This window comes from Corylus avellana, chromosome 6 (assembly GCF_965113065.1).
Source record: "Corylus avellana chromosome 6, dhCorAvel1.hap1.2, whole genome shotgun sequence".
NCBI lineage: Eukaryota > Viridiplantae > Streptophyta > Magnoliopsida > Fagales > Betulaceae > Corylus > Corylus avellana.
This window is the reverse complement of record NC_142495.1, coordinates 21,277,310-21,283,309: the sequence shown is the minus strand read 5'-3', so window position 1 is coordinate 21,283,309 and position 6,000 is coordinate 21,277,310.

Below are 6,000 nucleotides of genomic sequence, written 5' to 3'. Positions count from 1 at the left end.
GCATCCTTTCTACCTGAAAACAAGAAATAAAACTGAATGAGCCCAAAGGGGGCCCAGCAAGTAAAATCCACAACCATAAATAGTTTTACTCCTTGTTCTCAGTTTTGAAAATCATTTTCGCAAATAAATATAATTCTAGCCATAATAATATCTGTATGTACGGTTGCATCTCCCGTAACATATACATACTATTACATCTAGTAATAGATCATCGTTGTAAATCATCTTTATAAATCATCATCATAATGCATCATTATAAATAATCTCTGTAAATCATCATAGCATATCATCGTTGAAAATATAGTATCATTTTCTCATAATAAGGCCCATGTACACTATTACCCCTGTGCACGAGGGTTGCGGGTCCTGTGACCATGGCACTGAACTGAGGCCTCAGCCATGCCCGACCGTCAATTAACTCTTTCTTGGTGCACTCAACGGTCTAGTTGATGGAATACCACCTTCTGGCATAGCCTCCTTCAGTGGTTTCGCCTCCATCCGAGTATCGGTACCGAACTCTCATCTTATCTTATCTTGGGGCCAAAAAATACTCTCCTCCATACATGTGCCCTCATTTCATAAACATTTATCTCATCTCTTGTACTTTTCTTTGTACTTCTTTTGATGCATCTTAGGGCAACATGTATGAGGGTTTATCATCTTTTTTCTTTCTTATAATCATCATCATTTCTCAACTTTCTTTTCTTAAAATGGAAACTTTTCCAAATATAAACTTGTTGTGCTTAAAAAGCATTTAAAGAAATATAAACTTTCTAAATAATTCTTTTAGAAATCCTTCATGCATGCAACATATCTCCATGACAGGTAAATAAAATAATCATTTACAGTTTGATACAAGAATATATAAATAGCATGACAAGAATATATAAATAGCATGACATGAAGTAATTTTAGAAGGGGTAGTGAATTTACTTACCTCTAGACTGAAGCTAAAAGTGGTATGAAGGAATCTAGTTGCTCCAATATGACTAACACCACTAGTATATCTTTTGAAACTAATTTCTAAAGTCCGCTATCTCTTGTGTTCTTTCTTTCTTGTAGCGCTTGGTCTCGCCCTTTCTCTCTCTGTTCTGAGTAAACACTCTTAGAAAGAAGAAAGACCGAGTAAAAAGCGGAAGAAGGAAGAATATATGCAAGAGATGGGAGAGGAGATGAGTGGTGAAAATTCTGAAGGAGAAGAGCTCTATTTATAGGAGAAAATCAAATACTATTCCACCAACCCTACACTATTCCACCAACCCTTTACTATTTCACCAACCCTATACTATTCCACCAACCCTACACTATTCCACCTTCAATTTACGATTATACCCTCATTCTTTCTTCAATTTACAATTATACCCTCATTTTACTATTTCACCAACCCTATACTATTTCACCAACCCTATACTATTTCACCAACCCTATACTATTCTACCTTCAATTTACGATTATACCCTCATTCTATCTTCAATTTACAATTATACCCTCATTTTACTATTTCACCAACCCTATACTATTTCACCAATTACCATTCTCTAATTACCACTCTCATAAATTTCCCAAGAATTAAAATCCTTAGCTACAATGGATATTAAAATAACATCATTATCAAAATAATCTATTTAAATAGCTTTGAAAATTCTGGGACACTACAACCTTCCCTATTGTTTTTCTAACTCTAATTTATAATTTTTCAATAGCTTCAGATTTATGTTTGATGAGATAGATATGTCCATATCTTGAATAATCATCTGTAAAAGTAATAAAGTATTCCATTTCTCTATGTGTTTTAGTTCTTAAAGGCTCACATATATCAGAATGAATTACTTCCAATAACTATGATGATTTCCAGTGTTTTGAAAAAAATTTACCAATCATTTTTTCCTTAATACATGATTCACATGCATTAAAATCTTCAGAATTAATTTTAGGTAGTAGTTCACTCTTACTCATTCTTATCATTTTATTTTTGTTGATGTGGCCTAATCTTAAATGTCATAAGAAAAAACTATCTTCAGACACATATGAATAATGTGAAATAGAAACTTTATTATCAATTTTGAGTAAGTATATATTATCTATTTTCACACCTTTAACAGATACATTTCATTTTCTAATATAGACCCTCACAGACTTAAACTTAATACCATATCATTTGCCATCTAATACGGGAATAGATATTAGATTTCTCTGGATATTAGGCACATACAGAATGTTATGTAAAACAACGACTGACCCTTTAACATAAATCTTACATTTTCTTTCGCCTAGCACATTATTGTAAGTGTTGTTACCCATGTATACTTTGTGTTCTCTGACTGCTTTGTCCTTAAAATCTACGAAGAATTCTCGGTCACTTGTGATATGCCTGGTTGCTGTTGGGTCGATCCACCAAGAATTTGTAGTCCGTTTTGCCATCATCACTTCAGTAATGATCATAACTATTTCTTTATGTTCCTTGTCATCATTGTTCTTTGGACAATTCACGTTGAAATGTCCAATTTTACTACATTTGAAACACACTCATTTGATTTTGTTTTTACCTTTCGACTTACCCTTCCACTTCTTGAACTTTTTAGGCTTGCCTTTAAATGATGGAGCACGTGAAGTCTGAGCTTTGAGTTGAGCCATCATGAAGTTGCTGGATTACCCTTCTCTCCTTCTTCTTTTCATCAGTTCTTCTTCTAACACGAGCAGCACTGGTAAGGAAATCATGGATATATCTTTTTCATTATGGGTCAACGAGGTTATCACATGTTTCCAAGACAAAGGAAGACCATTTAGTATTGTAGTTACTTGCATTTTGTTGGATATTGGATGACCAGAAGATGCAAGTTCTGTTGCAATAAGATCCATTTGATTCACAAAGTCGCCCACATAGTCTCCCTCACTCATACGTGCACTATTATATTTGTCTAATAATAGTTGTCTGTGAGTGTCCAACCTATGACCATACTTTTTTTCTAGTGCCTCCATCATGTCCTTAGCTGTCTCATGTCCTTCAAAGAGATAGATAATGTTATCTTTCATGCTATGGAGAAGAGTGGCCCTTGCCATTAGATCATCTTCCATCCATTTTTCTTTTTTCTTGATGAAATCATTATCTTTTTGGTCGGGTTTGTGTGTTGTGAGAGTGTACAAAGTTCTCTCATGCATCGGTCCATAAAAGATGTGACGTTTCCACATTCTAAAATTAATTCACTTAAGGCTTCGATCGCTTTTAATAGCCATTTTAAAATGTGGATTCGATAATTTAATATAAATATTTATTTACAATAACTGTAATATATTTGATATTCATTACAAAACACCAACAGAAAAATTAAAAATGTGTTTCTAACTTATTACAAACTAGCAAATAATAATAAATAAATAAGTTTATTATTGTTTTTATATTATGAGATCACTTGTCTCTGAGATAAGTTAATCTTGTCTGATAATTATTCATATAGGCCCTGTAGTACAAGAGGTTTGAATCTAACGGCATAAACTTGTCACCTTTAGGTGGAAGGGTGTATCGATTGTTGCTCATTGGCCATGAGTCCCTTGGATTTTGTACAATTGTCCTTGCAATCCTCAAAGGACGTGGAATCCTCAAGCTTCTATCACTTAAAATTTTTGATTGAGCCAAATCTAGTACAATGAATTCCACTTCCTTATGTTGCCTTGGTGACAACCAACATGGGTGAACAAACCTCCGATTTGTGTGCCTTTGACTTTGATAAGAAGATCGGCCCCTTTCTCAATGTGGTTTATAATATTTTCTTTGAGAATTGTAGTTTGAAAACCCTGCAATACTCTTCCCCCTCAAATTAGCTCTCCAATGGCTTTGAAATGAGTTAAATCGAGTTTGAAATGAGTGAGAAGGGGCAAAAAAATTACCTTGGGGTTGAAAATGGTAGTTCTGGCGGTTCAGTTGAACCGGACTGGTTCGGACTGGACCGGTGTCCGTTGGCTCCATCTGCTGGGTGTGCCACACGCGCCTCAGGTTTGGTGAGTGGAGCGATTTGATTTTGACGTGTGTCAAATACGACACGTGGGTCAGATCTGTACTCCGGGTTGGATTTCAGGTCGACTATCGGGTATGATCTGGGCCCGTGGATAGTTGGCTGGACTTGGGCTTGGGCCTTTTGTGTTTGGGCTTGGGCCCTTAGAACTGATTTTTAGGCCATAAATTTTCACTTTGGGTCGGGTCGGTTTGGATTTTGAATCGGGTTTTGAAAATCTAAAAACGGCGTCATGTTTGGTACTATCCACAACGACATTGTGTCTTTTTTATGTGCTTGTTCGAGTGTACAAGGAGCGGCCCCATTTCAGCGTCGTTCCAAATAGGGCTGAAAACGTCCTCTTGTAAGGCCGAAATAGAGTCGTTCCCGATATGTAGAATGACGTCTTTTGGAGAAGCGGGGTGCGCCCCGTTGGAGACACCGAAACGGCGTTGTTCCGAGGGGAAGCTTTAGGCGCCCCTAGATTAGACGCCAGAATGACGTCGTTCTAAATATCTTATTCAGAGGCACTTTTTGTGCCTTCCTTGTTGGTCAAAATGACATAGGTTTGACAACAAGGGTTTTTTTTCTCCGTTTTCTGACTCTAAACAGTGAAAAAATACAGATCTATTTCCAAAAAATTCAAATTCTTCAACCCTAGAATTATCCCATTCCATTGAAGATCCAAAAACCGTACCTTTGGTTGGGGATGATTCAACAACAATGTCAAAATCCGAAGGTGGAGAATTTTGCCTTTGAAAATCAACTGAAGAAGATGCTTCAAAAGGAGAAGAAAAGAAAATTTTCTAGTATTTTTGCTCCTGCATGTAACACTTCTTCAATAACTGAATATCTCCAATGTATTTTAACCCACCCATAGTAATTTTAAGAAGTTCTTCTTATGGATTTGAAATCAATAGATGTAAATTATAAAAAGCCACATAAGAAGCCAAACCTAAAAGTTGTATGTTGATGGTTTGTAAGATCTTCTGCATGTAATCCCTAGATTCCTCTTCATTTGAACTTTCTTTTTCTTTGTCTTCATCCATGACCTTCCGCTTTGATACCACTGTAGGAAAATATACGTATGATTTTTGTATGTAGGAAGTCTCCTGTTAGGGTGGAAATCATATGGAGGACATGTGATAGAAGTCAGAATAAAAGAATAGAATGATACGTATGTTTTCTGACTTCAACTCTATTTATAGAGTCATGATATAACTCTTCACTAAGAGTTATATCTTATCACTTATCATAACCACGATGGAAGGGTATGATTTTCTATGGGGATGACCACACTAGTTATGGTGTGATCATCCCTAAATTATCAATTTTGTCTATGTGATACTTGTATTTTAACGAAAGTTTGTCTATGGTAATGGTATTCAGAAGATGTTTTGTGAAGATCCTTGTATTTTAATCTCCTCTATTTGTTAGGAAAATGATGTGATAAAGAAGAAGAATTAAAAACAAACACTGAAATTGTTAGAGAAATATTTTGTAAGAAAGAACAAGAATTAGAAAGAAAAAAAAAAAAAAAAAAAGGCTTTGAGGCGCGTAGAATTGCCATCTTTAAGACAATATTTACCCCCAATCAAAAAGAGCTTGCTACCACATAGATCGTCTCTAGAATATAACAAAGCGTATAAATTTTATCGACAATTCTAAAGAATTCCAACAATTTCACTTGTGAACTTTTAAAATTGTGAATACAAATTGAATGAGAAAATTGATGGAGGAATGTCTTATTTATAAATGTTGAAGGGGCATGTGGGAAAAAGGTCATAATTTTTCATTTTGTGTAACTGACAATTGTTATTTTCAAACATAAGTGCACCTATATAGTTAAAAATTTTTAGGGGAAGCTTCACTTAACCCTCTTAAACTTCCAAAGCTTTTAATTACTCCTTAAAGTTTAAAAACTCTCAATTTAGTATATCAAACTTTCAATTTTTTGCAATCTCATGCATAAATCTAAAAATGACATTACCCCCTAAACTTTTACCCCTTC